The 16,202-nt window shown below is 40.5% G+C and overlaps 1 long non-coding RNA gene across 2 annotated transcripts in view; it reads left to right on the forward strand.

The window, feature by feature from the left end:
• LOC110257319 overlaps window positions 1-16,202 on the forward strand; it is a 45,054-nt gene that overhangs the window by 8,121 nt on the left and 20,731 nt on the right. For both annotated transcript variants that reach the window (XR_002339771.1, XR_002339772.1), the window contains exon 2: window positions 8,110-8,186. This is a non-coding gene — a long non-coding RNA (uncharacterized LOC110257319). The remainder of the gene's footprint in view (window positions 1-8,109; window positions 8,187-16,202) is intronic.

Consider the following 16,202-nt stretch of genomic DNA (forward strand, 5'->3'; position numbering starts at 1 on the left):
TTAAAACGTTCCCTCATAAGGTCCCTGTGCCCCCCAAAACCTTGCAGGCAAGCCCCAGTTTCCCCCTTTCTGTCAGAAATATCATAGAGTCCTAAAATATGAAAGTTTGAGCAATTTTATTACCAGCCTGGAGCTGTACACTCGCTTCGGCATTTAACAAGCAGAGACAATCGATATTACACATGTGTTTGGGTAATAAAATATACCTGGGAGTGACAGTGTGCCAGCCTATATATTGCTTCTCCATATCAGTCCACCTAAGCTCACTTTACTTGTTTTGTTGGTTTTTTGTTTTGTTTTGTTTAGGGCAGCATACGCGGCACATGGACGTTCCCAAGCTAGGGGTCAGCAACTCCAGATAACTTAACCCAGTGAGCGAGGCTAGGGATCGAACCTGCAACCTTATGGATGCTAGTCAGATTCGTTTCCTCTGAGCCACGAAGGGAACTCCGCCTAAGCTGATTTCAATCTCTAAACTAGGCCTTCTGAGGTCTGTCCCGTTACTATCCCCTACCTCTCAGATGAGAGACGTGCAGCTCCGAGAGGCTAAGTAACTTTCTTAAAGTCCCCCAGTTAATGAGGGAGGGCTGGGATCTGGACCCAGGCAAGCCTGTCCCACAGAAGGTGCTCTTGACCCCTCTGTGCCCTGTTTCCCGTAAATGATTTATTTCGGTTTATTCCTCAGCATTCATTACGCTCCACCAGCGCAGGTGGATGTTTCTGACCAGGAAGCTGGGATGGATGGTCTGGATAAGGACCAAACACACGTGGTCACCCATCCCCCTTGCCGGTGAGGTATTCAGGCTGGGCCAGGCCAAAGTGGGTCATTGCAAGGGGAGGAATTAACTAAGGACCTTCAGTTTCTCATGCCATAAATTGGGGTTAGTAATTGCAGCTATTGTATCAGGTTATTAATGAGGATTAAATGAGTTCATTTAATTGGAGAGCTGGCTCTAGATATATGTTTGCTCTGATTTCTCCTGCAAGGGAATGTTCATTAATGATTACAATGGACTGAGCTTTGTGCTGTGTTTGTTTGGAAGAAATATTTTGATAAAAAAGGACTGCAGAGACTTCAGAGATGGATGGATTCCTGGGGAGAATCTCAGGAAGGGAAAGAGGAGCCCTGAGACCTGATCAATGAGGGCGGAGCTCAGCTGGAAAAACTGCTGTGAAGAAAGGGACTTGAAATTTTTTTTTTTTTTTTCCTTTTTAGGGTTGTGCCTGCACCTTATAGAGGTTTCCAGTGTAGGGATTGGATCAGAATTGCAGCTCTTGGCCTATGCCACAGCCACAGCAATGCCGGATCTGAGCCCCATCTGCAACCTACACCTCGGCTTACAATAATGCCAGATCCTTAACCCAATGAGCGAGGCCAGAGATCAAACCCGCATCCTCATGGATCCTAGTCAGAATCGTTAACCGCTGAGCCATGGAGGGAACTCCCTTATTTTATTTTTTTAACTTGAAAAAATTGGGGGAGTGTAGTTAACTTATGATGTTTTATGAGTTTCAAGTATACAGCAAAGGGAATCACTTACACATATAAAAATATCCCTTCTTTTTTCTCACATAGGTTATTATAGAATATCGAGTGGATTTCCCTGTGATACAGCACGTCCTTGTTAGTTATATATTTTGTATACTAATTTGTCCCTCTCCTTTTGGTAACTATGAGTACAATTTCAAAATCTGTGACTTTTATTTCTGCTTTATAAATAAGTTGTTTTTTTTTTTTTTTTTGGCTTTTCTTGAGCTGCTCCCGCGGCATATGGAGGTTCCCAGGCTAGGGGTCTAATCGGAGCCGTAGCCGCTGGCCTACACCAGAGCCACAGCAACTCGGGATCTGAGCCGCATCTGTGACCCACAGCACAGCTTACGGCAATGCTGGATCCTTAACCCACTGAGCAAGGGCAGGGATCGAATCTGCAACCTCATGGTTCCTAGTTGGATTCGTTAACCACTGAGCCATGATGGAACTGAATCTTTTTTGAATTGCTGTTTTTCCCTGATTTATGCCAAGGAATGTGATTGCTGGATCATATGGCAGCTCTAAATTTAGTTTTTATTTTATTGATTTGATTTGATTTGATTTGATTTTTAGGGCTGCCCTCACAGCGCATGAAGCTTCCCAGGCTAGGGGTCAAATTGGAGCTATAGGTGCTGGCCTACACCACAGCCACAGCAACGTCAGATCCGAGCCACATCTCTGACCTACACCACTGCTCATGGCAACGCCAGATCCTTAACCCACTGGGCAAGGCCAGAGATCGAACCTGCATCCTCATGGATATTAGTCAGATTTGTTTCTGCTGAGCCACGATGGGAACTCCTGTATTTAGTTTTTAAAGGAGCCTCCATACTGTTCTCCATAGCGGTTGCACCAATTTATATTCCTACCAACAGTGTAGGAGGGTTCCATTTTCTCCACACCCTCTCCAGCATTTATGGTTTGTAGACATTTTGATGATGGCCATTCCGACTTGTGTAGGGTAATACTTCATGGTAGTTTTGACTTGGCCTTTCTCTAAAAATCAGTGATGTTGAACATATTTTCATGTGCTTTTTGTCCATCTGTCTGTCTTCTTTGAAAAACTGTTTAGATCCTCTGTCCATTTTTTGATTAGGTTGTTTATTTATTATTTATTGTGATATAAAGCTGCATGAGATATTTGTATATTTTGGAGGTTAATCCCTTTTTGGTCACTTTGTTTGCAAAGATTTTCTCCCATTCTGTGGGGTTGTCTTTTAATCTTTAAAAATGATTTCCGGGGAGTTCCCATCATGGCGCAGTGGTTAACCAAGCCGTCTAGGAACCATGAGGTTGCAGATTTGATCCCTGGCCTTGCTCAGTGGGTTAAGGATCTGGCATTGCCATGAGCTGTGGTGTAGGTCACAGACACGGCTGGGATCCCACATTGCTGTGGCTCTGGTGTAGGTCAGTGGCTACAGCTCCAATTAGATCCCAAGCCTGGGAGTCTCCATATGCTGCGGGAGTGGCCTCAGAAAAGGCAAAAAGACAAAACAAAAACAAAATAAATAAATAAAAATAAAGATATAAAAATGATTTCCGGAGTTCCCGTCATGGTACAGTGGTTAACGCATTCGACTAGGAACCATGAGGTTGCAGGTTCCATTTTGACCTTGCACGCATCATTATCAATATCCAGTCTGAGGGTGTTAATTCTTGGGAAAGTACTGATGCAGCAAGTACATACCATGTATCTGAAATCTACAATTTACACATAGTGGTGGTGGTGGTTGATTTTCTCAGAAAAATGTGTCTTCCGATTACACCAATCAGAAAGGCTCTGTCGTACTTAGTCTGCCTCTCAAGATCAACCATGATTCTGGGTCTCAAAAACGGTAAACCTGCAATAAACTAGGAATTACGTAGTATCTTTTTACTTCTATTCAGACTCTATATTTTCTACTCTGTTTATGATTTCATGAGTAACTTATTTTAATTAGCAAACTGTTATGATAGAGTTTGAAGGAAGACCATATTTAAGCATATTCTCTAAGGAGTAATGTAATTTAAAAACTGCTCATTAGCAGCAAGAATGTTAACTAGGATATTAAAGAAATTATTAAGTACTTTTACTACCTCTTAAATAAGAGCTATCTTGGTGGCTCCCATATCACATAATCAGATATTATGCATCACTTAAAGATCAGAATATGAAAAAATAAAGGGAAAAGTGGTCATTATTAAACTCAAAATTTGGATAACACTTAAGGAAATGTTTTACCTTCGTGATAATATTACTTTTACAGACGATAAAAAGTACATTAACAGTTTCAGTTTGTGCATCATATGAATAATTCTTACTTCTTCCACCACCATGGGAGAAATCAATTTTTATGTAATTTAGTTTATGAGAGTATCATTTTGATTTTGGCCTGTCACATTATGGAAGCACTCTAACGTTTCAACACCACATGGGTTAAAATCAAGGAATATTTAAACCAAATTGTTGGATGATTCTCCCTTGAACTTCTTGTTCCCTTTCTGTTAAGAGGCTAAATGTCACGTGGGTTTCCTGATCTGAAAGACTGAATAAGTTAACATCAATAATTTGTGTGTAGGGAGAATGAGTTGGGGGGAGGGGTGGCTGGATGTTCTTTCCAGATTCAAAAAGAGGTGGTTATTCTAGGAAAATTGTCCGGGACATATGATACTATATAATATATAATCATCATCTTGGGTTTTTTTTTGTTGTTGTTTTTATCTTTTTGCCTTTTCTAGGGCCTCTCCTGCGGCATAAGGAGGTTCCCAGGCTAGGGGTCTAATCGGAGCTGTAGCTGCCAGAGCCACAGCAACACGGGATCTGAGCTGCGTCTGTGACCTACACCACAGCAACATCAGATCCTTAGCCCACTGGGTGAGGCCAGGGATCGAACCTGCAACCTCATGGTTCCTAGTCAGATTCGTTAACCACTGAGCCACGACAGGAACTCCATAATCATCATTTCCTATGTGAGTTTTACTATTTGCTCTTCCTCATATAAATTAGGGCAAAGCTATTAAGTAGTTAGATAAATTCTGAGTGCACCAAGCTTATAAGGTTGTAGAATACAGAGCAAGACAAGACATCAAAAGGGACTAGTGGTTGATGCCCATTAACCCGCATATTCCCTGAAGGTAGGACTGTTCTGAGAAGCATCTGCCTTCTTGTTTCTCTTAAAAGAAACAAAGGCAAGTGCTCTTGAACTCTCCATAATAAAATTGTTATCTTTTCATTGTTTTTTTCTCTTAAGTAATCAAAGGGTTTCCCTTGCGGAAATTTGAAAGATTTGATGGCTCTGTCCACCAGTGTGCAGACATGTATTTTAGCATTCCTTGCATTAATTTTAGACATATTGAAAAGAAGAAAAGTGACATCTTTACTATAAAAGATTAAATTAATCATTGCGAGCTTTTTATTAGGTTTTGAAAGAAGGGGGCCACTAACCAACAAAATTGAGCTTGTGACACGCCGAAGTCAAAGAAAGTTATGCTTGCAGGAAAAAGCTCTCCAAGTCGATTAGGGGAATGATTTCACCTAGGAGTCTTAGAAGGGTGTGGTGAAGAGAGGTGGACCTTGAGAGGTTTCAGCCTTCAGACATTTGTTTGGCTAATCCGTGTTACTAGTATGTGCATGTTGCTTGATGGTTGGCTTTCAACACAGTGGTTCCTGACATGCTTATGCTGCCGAGGTTTCTGCCAACGCTTCAGAAATGTGACTTGTCACTGGTTGGCTGGCTGTGAAAGTACATGGAATTGAGTTGTCCTTAATCCATTAGACACAATTAAAACTGGTTCTTGGAGCTCCCTCTGTGGCACAATAGGAGTGATGGTGTCTCTGCAGTGCCAGGATGCAGATTCTCTCCCTGGCCCAACACAGTGTGTTGAAGGGTCTGCTGTTGCCACAGCTGCTGTGTAGGTTGCACCTGCAGCTCAGATCTGATCCCTGGCCTGGGAACTCTGTATGCTGTGGGGTGGCCAAAAAGAAAAAAAAATAAAGTAAAATCAAAATATATTATCAGAAATATTAATTAAGAAAAAAAACCGACTTGTTCTCATGGTTACTTGTTATCAGGAAGTTACAGGAAGATCCATGCTTTCCTGAGAGTGAAGGAACTCACTCAAAACCTCCTTTTTCATCATCCTTCTATCCAAAGTTGCAGCCCAAAGTGCTGGCTGTCCTCAATGATGAGGTGTCCTTTATAGTTTGATTTATAGGTTGGGTGTCTGATTTATAGTTTGAGGTCGGATTAGTTTTAGGATTGTGTGTCAATATTTCATTCTGTATATGCCTTTGTCTCTTTATTGGGTAATTTGGTATAACATATCTTTTCCTTACTTTCTGTGTTTTATAGTCCTAAACACTTTGATCTATCATGCGATAGTAATATATACGGTTTCAAATGTTTGAGTCTCTTTGGGGATTTGATTTGTAGTATTATTACAAAAGAGACACATACATGCTCATAAAAGAGAAAGTCAGCAAGGACTAGATCATATCACGTGATCAGGCTGAGTTACGCCTTTTTTTTAAGTAAAATTATAACACTCTGTCTCAGGTCTTTATCAATCGATCTCTTGTTAAGGGTATTTAATGATTAGAATATCCTTGATAAAGATGTATTTTAATAGCCTTGATTGCAATTATGACCATTATTTGAGTTTTTCTAAATAAGCGCTTATGTGTCTGACCATACTTCAAATTGCTTGTGAAGTCTGAATTTTGAAGTTTAAGGTGGTGATTGTAGTAAAACATAGACTTAGGCAAGTTATTATTACTGAAGTCCGAAGTGTAAAATCTAAACTTATTATCTGAAGTATAGCCAAAAATACGACCAAAAAGTGTGGAAAGGGGAATATGACGATCAGTGGTTTCAGGGATTTAAAAGAATCTTGCTCTGATGGTCTTGCACTGAAACTGTCAATCTCATGAAGTTGTCCGCTTGTTCTGAGGATCATATATCTTCATTCAACTTGTGTGGACCTTCTGCTTCCAGAATTCCTTGGAGAAGCTTAGTTGGAGATGTCCAATTGCTGTGACTTTCCCATTTTTGTCATTTGAAAAGGGGTGATGTTGTTTGAATTGGGGAACAAGCATTTAACGATTGATACTTGCAATTTAATTACCATTATGGTGGTCATGAGTACGGGGTGTAGTCCTGTGAGGTTGGAAGAGAGCCTTTCTTTGACGCCTGTTTCAGAACATTGAACCATCTAGTTTTCATCACAAAGGGGCTGATCAGGTGATTGTTGAAGAAAAACATCATTTGCAAGTTCATGACAGGCCTGAGGGTACGAGTTCTTCCTTTGCAGTATGGAATTTCATCAATCGTAAAGAATAGGGAGTGAGTATCGGCACCATAGTTTCCATGACTTAGACCCACCAGTGCAGAGCAGGAAAATATATAAATTCCTGTGAGCCATGAAAGCTAAGTGTAGTATCTTAGGCCCTGAGATTTCAGAGGTGTCTGATCGTTTAAATAACTTTAGTTTCAATACTCTATTTACTCATTCCACTTTTGCAGAGGCTTGTGGGTTATGAGAATAGAGAATTTTGTGATTGAGAAGCCTTAACTAAATCACAAATAATTTTCCTATTAAAATTTTCTTCTATCACTGTAGGATAAGTTATAACTCCCTAACTAGCAAACAAAAAATATTATCTGTTTTTAATCCATTATGACAACTAAGATTTTTCTTTTTTTTTTTTCTTTTTTTTTTTTTTTTTAAGGGCTGAACCTCCGCATATGGCTAGGGGTTGAATCTTGAATCAGAGCTATAGCTGCCAGCCTGCACCACAGCCACAGCAATGTGGAATCTGAGCCACATCCGCAAACTATACCACAGGTCATGGCAACGCCGGATCCCTGACCCACTTAGCAAGGTCAGGGTTCAAAACTGCATCCTAATGGATACTAATCAGATTTGTTTCCACTGCGCCCCAATGGGAACTCCCTTTTTTTTTTTTTTTTTTAAGTAGGGATTCTTTCAGCCTCTCTAAAAAAATAATGTATTAAGACTAGTCCATATCCACAGCCATAGAGGAAGACACTTGTATAAAATCCACTTGGAAATACTCAAAAGACCTTTTAAACTGTGATTTTTTTTTTTTTTTTTTTTTTTTTTTTTTGCTTTTTAGGGCCACACCCATATGAAGGTTCCCAGGCTGGGGGTCAAATTGGAGTCACAGCTGCCAGCCTACACCACAGTCACATCAGTGCGGGATCCAAGCTGCATCTGTGACCTACATCACAGCTCATGGCAATGCTGGATCCTTAACCCACTGAGTAAGGCCAGGGATTGAACCTGCAACCTCATGGTTCCTAGTCAGATTTGTTTCCGCTGCACCACAATGGGAATTTCTAAACTGTGATTCTTATCAGTGTTCTCTTTACGATTTTCTCATGAATTTATCTTTCTATTCTGTAAAAGTCCTTTAGCCAGAACAGAGCGTTTAGTATGAAATCTGCTAAATTTTTTCCTCTACCTTATTTTTCCCTCTTCATTCTGGATCTCTATGCTTATGTGCTTATGATGGTAGGTTTTAGGGGATAGTGTGCAGATGTCAAGTAATTCTTATGTTTTCTGTCCATTTTCACCAGGGTGCCTGGGAACGTTAAGAATACCTTTGTTTCCACAGCCTTCTGGAATTACCAACTACTTCAAAAGCATCTTGACTGTGAGTGTATATATTTACCATTTTATCTTTCACAATTTAACATGCCGCAGGGAAGACTATGCATTCAGCCATGGGAGAAGATTTGCCATCTGGTAAAGCATCGCTTCTACGAGCGAGTCTGGAAGTGTTAGCGTAGACCTGCCGTGCTGTCTTCCACGCTGACTGCATCATTTCACTTTGCCATTAGCAGTCCGTAAGGGTTCCACTCTCTCTACATCCTCATCAACACGCCTCTGTTCTGTATTCTATATTCTCTCTTCTGGACAGTGATTGTCTATGAGTGTGAAGTGTGATTTCACTCTGGTTTTGATTTCCATTTCCCTAATGTTTAATGATAGTGAACATTTTTTTTTTTTTCATGAGCTTATTGGCTATTTGAATGTCTTCTTTGGACAAACGTCTATTCAAGCCCATTTTAGATTTTTTTTTTTTTTGGTAATTCTGTTGTTGAATTTTAGCTCTTATGTATTCTTTTAATATACTCTAGATACTAACTTGTTATCAGATAATGATTTGCAAACACTTTCTAGGGGTTTTTGAAGATATTCATCCATTTGAAGAAATGTTCAAACTCTTCGAAATTGACAATCTCCAATTACACGTTTCAGCCTCTTTTAAGCCTCTTTTTAATATTGAACCCCAGTTAAAAAGGAACAAGTCTCTCTTTAATTCAACTCTTTATGTGCCCGAGAATATTGTTTGAACTCTTTCAGGACTGTTTTGAAAGATATTCACCTTTATTTTGATTCTCATATATATATATATATATATATATATTTTTTTTTTTTTGGCCATTTCTTGGGCTGCTCCCATGGCATATGGAGGTTCCCAGGCTAGGAGTCGAATCAGAGCTGTAGCTGCTGGCCTATGCCAGAGCCACAGCAACGAGGGATCCGAGCCACGTCTGCGACCTGCACCACAGCTCACAGCAACACCAGTTACTTAACCCACTGAGTGAGGCCAGGGATCGAACCTTTGTCCTCATGGATACTAGTTGGATTCATTTCCACTGCACCACATTGGGAACTCCCAGAAAGTACATGATTTTTATGCCCAATCTCTCCAACTAGAATTGTTAAGCTGGGATGGTTAGGAATAGTCAGACCTCTCGGTATAAAAGTGGCTTATGGTTGAGTTGCTATTTAATTTCAGTAGAGTTTCTTACTCTCCACTCTCATTAATACCCACTTCACTCTATTTCTTGTTAGAGTCTTTTAGGCTAACTTGACAAGATGCTTCTAAGTAACTCTCCCCAGATTGTCTACTCGACATGTCATGGGCTTGCTGAAGTGTTTCCAGTGACTCTCGGTTTCTATGGAATAAATCTCTGTGTCCAAGCTCCACTGGATAGTTCAGATCTGACACAAGCTGCTTTCTTTTCTGTGCCTTTTGCCTCTGTTCCCATCCAGGAGCCTCACACACCAGGCAGTGCGTTGTCTGTTACACTGTATCATGTGTGTCCTTTTGCTCATGTTCCTTCCTCCAGTGAGCAGGAAATATTCAGCACCCTTGACTCCATTAAGATAAACTCACATCTGTTTCTTTTGACTCAAATGAAAAGCTTTCTCTTTCTCTGGTGACTCAATGGGCAGGAGCTGACCCTGCCCATTCTCACCCCTGAGTTGTAACTACAGCTTGGTGTGCTGGGAGGAAGTAAAGGCCAGCATTTCTCAGTGGTTGACTCTGCGATCGGGTGGTTTGAGTTTACATCTTCCTTGATAAATCTGGAACAGTATCATCTATCCTCTTCTCTTCTATAGATTTATGGGGAGGGTGCAAAAGGCTAATGTTGAAGATGGGACGTTATGGAGTTCTGGTGTGGCACAGAGAGTCAAGGATTCAGCATTGTCAATGCAGGGGCTCTGGCTGCTGCTGTGGTGCAGGTTCAATCCCTGGCCTGAGAACTTCCACATGCCACAGACATGGCAAAACAAAACAAAACAAACAAACGAGAAGACATTGTACACCAAGAAGCACCATCATAGGTACTTATTTCTCACTGTGAGGTTCTGTGATTATCTGTGTGTGCATTATCTGATAGGTTGGAACTCCTCAAAAGAAAGACCAAGGGGGCCACATCCTTAAATCACTTTATAGAGGGGTGTCTTGGACATGGAAATGCCTTTAACAATCTGATGCATCAGTAATCAAATTATAAAATAATTTCTCAAAAAAATAGCTCCATATTATACCTGATAATACCTATATTTTACCTGATAGGTTTTAGGGATATGTGTCTTTAAAGAAAACTTAATTCCAAATTATAGATACATTTTTTTGTGTGTGTCTTTTTAGGGCTGCACCCTTGGCATATGGAGGTCCCCAGGCTAGGGGTTGAATCAGAGCTGTAGCACAGACCTATGCCATAGCCACAGAAATGAGGGATCTGAGCCATGTCTGTGACCTACACCACAGCTCACGCCAACACCGGATCCTTAACCCATTGAGTGAGGTCAGGGGTTGAACCTGTATCCTCATGGATGCTAGTCAGATTCATTTCTGCTGAGCCACAAGAGGAACTCCTTTTTTGTTTTGTTTTGTTTTGTTTTATAGTTACAAAATTTTCATGATCATTATGAAAAAAAGGGGGACATCTCTAGCAAAATCAGTGCAAACTGTTTCTATGCTTTAAATTAGTCAAGCATACAATAAATAAATATGTTTTGATAGTGCTACTTTTATGGTTTTCACCTCATTATTTTTCTCCTGGATTTTGAGGTAATATAATTTAAATGAAATAAAAGCCTTTTCCCTCATAAAACAAACACTGTCCACTAATTGCCTTCATCCTATTCTGGTAACTACTTGATACCTGAGGTTGTGATGCTGGGGGGCACACGCCTCTGTGGTATGACAGGAAATAAAATCTCTGGGCTGTGGCTTCTGTAAGTTCTATGGAGAAAAATCGAAATCCTGGGTACTCTATGCCTTTTGCTTCCTCATAGTCATGCTATCATTTACGGCCATCTCTGAGTTTCTCAGTTCCAGGAAACTGCTAGTTGCAGCTGCAACCAGCTTGTTTGAACTCTCTTCCCAGGCAGAGGTGACCCCCTTTACAGCCACACAACTCTTGGGCATCTGGTAGAGCTGGATGACCTGTGTCTGTCTCTAAAGTTGTTAAAGAACAAAGTTCCATGGCTTGTGATGCCTTTGGAGCTTACAGCCCACCTGTCCGCCCCCTAGGAAACTGAGGTTGGGGGGCAAAGTGACTTTCCAGGTCACAGAGTTCCCTGAGGCAGAGTCAGGGCTGGACCCACTCTTCCTACATTCCGTGACCTGGGAAGGGTCTCCTGAGTGTGCACGTGTCCTAACACACATTGTAGCAGCCTTTGTGGGAGGGTCTCTGCAGGCTGGATCCCTCCCATCACTGTCCCCCTGGTCCCTAAGGTCCCCCATCTCAGGTCAAACAAAGGGCACGAAGTGACCTGGGCTACATGAAGCCGCAGACACCCATGACCCATGCTTGGGGCTGTCATCATTCTTGTCCTAGTTGCCGGCAGACAGGATCGATCTCCCAGCTGGATTAAGGAGGTGTATCAACACGTCTGTCTTCTTGGGTCCTGCACACGTTTGTGGAGTTTTGCTGCACTTGATGTGGGTTTGGGTTGTTAGGCAAAACCAGGAGTGCTGAACTAGAGAGGGCATCAGTAAAACCCTGTCGACTGAGCCAAGTGTATGTGAGCAAAAAAGCAGACAGATCTGCCCAGCAGAGTTTGTATCGTGATGAGTAAAAATAACAGCCTTTTTTCACGTTCGGGGAAAAAATATATATCTTAAGTGTGAGGGAATGGTTCATTGGCTGCTACTGCCCTGTGGGGATGCGATGAAGTTGAAAGCATCCATGAGGATTCTGGAACTAACCCCTTCACATTCAAAGAGCCACTGAGGAGAGGCACACACAGGGGAAGCAGCAGCCAAGATAATCACAGACTCTGCCCCGCAGAAGCTCAGACTTTATCACGTGTTTATGCTGTGACACAAGGGAGACACTGATAAATTCCAAAAGAGTGGGAGCAAGTGAGAGCTTAATTCAGAGGAGGGGCAACCAGCTTCCCCCTGGGCTGTGCGGAAGGAAAGAAGGAAGACCCTTCCTTCATGCTTTTTGTTTCAATAAATAGTCTGAGCAGCTTATTAGAGGAGGCTGACTTAATAGAAGGGGCTGCTCACGTGCATTCTGCAATTCAAGTAAGGAGGCAAGTTTCACCTGCACATTTCGATTTCAAACACGAAATCATCTCACTGCTAGAAAATCATGGCTTCACGTAAATGTCACCCCTCACCCACTCAGAAATCATTATCCTCATGGAAGTCTTGCATGAGACTGAATCAGAACACGCTGAAGAAAGTGAACACTGAATTCTTAAAATTAAGGAGTGTAGTTTCATTGATTGGAGAGATTTAAAAATTTAAGATTTTTAAACGTAAAGCTGGATTTTAAAACAGTGTCCTTAATTTGGCTTTTTTCCATCTTCAGCCCCAAATAATCTTTTCCTCAAGCATTTTTGGTGATCATTATATCCCATTTCCATTATAGGTGCCCGCTATAGTGGCTGCAAGGATGAGCAGGACCACAGAATTCAGAAAAATGGGAGAGTTAGCTAAAGAAAGGGCATCAGGAAACTTAGCCTGTGGGTTGCTTTTTCTCTAGTTAACATCTGCTTTCTTCTCTTTTACATGTTTTTTTTTTTTTTTCCTTTTTTGTCTGCACCTGTGGCATGCAGAAGTCCTAGGCCAGGGTTTGAACCCATGTGCCCCAGCAGTGACCTGAGTCACTGCAGTAACAGTCCATTTAAAAAATTTATTTATTTTATATTAAAGTATAGTTGATTTACAGAGTTGTGTCCATTTCCACTGTAAGCATAGTGACCCAGTCATATATGTGTGTGTGTGTATACACATATATAAGATATATGTGTATATATATTATATATATATGTATATGTGTATATATATATGTATATATATTATATGTGTATATAATATATATATTCTTTTTCTCATTCTATCATCTACCATGTTCTATCACAGAGATTGATATAGTTCCCTGTGCTGTACAGTAGGATCTCATTGCTTATATATTCTAAATGTAATAGTTTGTGAGTTTGGGGTTAGAAGATGCAAACACTCCATTTTTCTGAATGAAAGGATTTTATCTTATTTCCTTCACATCTCATGTGTCTAATATAAGACACAGCAGGTCTTCTCTGAAAGCTAGATTAAAAAATTTTAAATAGACCAATAAATTAGTAGAATATCCATCTTTTCCATTGTAATAACAGACCATTCAATGAGCTGAAATCTTATTATAAGCATTCCTGGAATTCTTGTAGTGGCTCAGCAGTAATGGACCAGACTAGCTTCCATGAGGATGCAAGTTCAATCCATGGCCTTGCTCAGCGGGTTAAGGATCCAGCGTTGTCATGAGCTGTGGTGTAGGTCAGATGCAGCTCAGATCTGGTGTTGTGTGGCTGTGGTGTAGGCTGGTTCTGCAGCTCCAATTCGACCCCTAGCCTGGGAACTTCTATATGCCACGGGTGTGGCCCTAAAAGGCAGACAAGCAAAATTCCGAACTCCAGACACTTTGAACTGCACAGGATGTGCCGGTTGATGTTTTGCTTACAACTGCTCTAACTCAGCACGTGGCAGACACCTGGGACTGAATTGCCAGTGATGTGACGAGTAGTGGGCAGTGCCCTGCCTTTCTGTAAATAAAGTGGCATCTCGTCAGGAGAGCTCGAGTCTCCAGATTTTTGGCTAATCAAAGAAAAAGAAAAGGGAGAGCAGTAAACAAATTCAAAGCATAACAGATTGGATAAAAATTGAGTTTGCTTGTCAAGAGAGAAGAACTTCTTAACCTCGAGCTGGGCAACTTATGGAAAGAATGCATGTTTTTCCCCACATGAAAAATAACAGCATAATTATTCAGAATCAGAAGGACACTGTTAGGTGTTAGAGAAAATTTATTGTGGGGAATTAAATGTCCAGGTTTTGTCAGCACCAAGGACATCTTGACTCTCATTCCATCTTCATCATCCTGCTTAGACACTCCAGGTGTTCAACCCGATCTTATTTTATATCACCATTTCTAGTAAATTAAGACACAGTGAAATTAAATTGTCTTCAGCAGCAACCCATAAGCACCGTAATTTCAGCACAGCACTGAAATTTACCTCCTGAGGTCTACTCTGAAAGAGTCTGTGTCTCATGTTAAAATCTATGAAAATGTATACTTGACAGCTCAAGTGAGAACATCAAATCCACATGTTATGTGAAGCCAGTGAATTAGAGAGAAATCTAATGAAAATACTAAAAAAGATACAGCAAGAACAGCAGCTAAGAAATAACCGTGTAATTTCAGCTTGATTGCCATTTAGATGACTGCTTTGGTCATACCGTCTTGAGGAAAAAGGTCATAGTTTCAAAAATGCTAAATGAGTCCAATAATATTAATTCATGCAAAGAAATAAGGCAAAGAATGGCCTATAATATGTTTTTATGTAGCTGTAGAATTTACAAAGAAGCCAACTTTCAAATAAATAAAAAGAGAAGATTACATATTCAGATTAAGTTCCTTTTCCATTTGCTTTCTAATTCCTGGATGATGTGGAAATTACTTAGGTCTGGTCTTAGAAGTTTATTTTGAAGACAAAACTGTTATGTGTGGATTGAGCATAAGTGTTGTGAATATCATGTTCTTATACAGAAAGCAGAGTCTAATTAGACCTTGGACTTGGGGAAAAAATGGGAACTGGTATGAGAAAAACGCCCTCCCCACCTCACTTGCATCTAGGAGATATAATGACTCTTAATGAAGAAATATCCTGAGAAACTCTGGAAATGGAAAATGTGTACAATTTATTTACATAATTTAAATAGCAAATGTGTATTGACACAAGACACCAAAAGGAAGAGGCCAGCAGAGCAAGCATGGCATGTACCTACCTGCCTTTTTCTCTGATGAAAAGAAAGTGTTGGGAGAAAATAAACCATATTCTTGTCCTGAGCTCTGCTACAATCATCACCATTTAATAAATTATAATAAAGAGAAAAATTGTGGCTACTGAAGCTATGTAACCAATACTCTAATAGCCGTGTAAAGCAAACATTTATTAGAACCAGAGATTCTTTGGGTCTGGAATTCAAACAGGGAACATCAGAGACCAAACAACTGGTCTCTGCCCCACAATATCCAGGTTTTCACGTAGAAGACCGGAGTTTGGAGATCTCAGAATATGTTCACTCATCTGCTGGCTGGTTTATGCTGGTTTTCAGCTGGGTCTGGAATTCCACTGAAGGAGAAACTCTCCTGGTGACTCCGTGTCAGGTAGCTTGGGCTTCCTTAGGACATGGCGGCGGGCTTCCCAGGACAAGTTCAGCTTCTTCTTATAAGAACAGAACTCAGACTTAGATCTACTTCATACCAGGAGTGATTTTATGATCTCCTGCCACAAACACACCGTGTTTAATTGCTGTTTCTCTGAGTAAATAAATTTGAGCCTCCACTGCTTGCTTTTAATTCTAGAGTATTCAGAAGTCTACATATTGGACTCCCCACTGTAGAAATATCCAAAGGTACTTTTCCTTAATTTTGTTTGTTTTTTAACCTATATTGGAGTGCGTGTCTCCATTGTTTTCTGTATTTTTTTAGTGGCGGACAGAGTTCTTTGGCCATATTCTTCTCTTTTGACTAGAAGTCTAATCTTATCAGAAATAATGATTCCCTTTTGTAATACAGGGGAAGAGAAACTTAGAGGAGAACCTGAAGGAACTGATTAAATTTGTGAGGAAATGTCTTCCGTTGGTATGGGAATACAAAGTATAGGACCAGAAGATTCAGTCATACTTTATTAGCAAAACTCTTTTGTTAAGTAAATTGGAGAGTGATATAATTAATGTCTTAAAGGGTTGACCAACTGATGTTTAGCTTTGGATCTTGGATATTGAACAGCATAGCAGTGCAAGTTAAGATAAGGGCTTCTTTGCAGCATGTAAATCAGAAGTAATCATAGTCTAGTG

The sequence above is a fragment of the Sus scrofa genome, chromosome 16, assembly GCF_000003025.6.
Source record: "Sus scrofa isolate TJ Tabasco breed Duroc chromosome 16, Sscrofa11.1, whole genome shotgun sequence".
In the NCBI taxonomy this organism is placed as follows: domain Eukaryota; kingdom Metazoa; phylum Chordata; class Mammalia; order Artiodactyla; family Suidae; genus Sus; species Sus scrofa.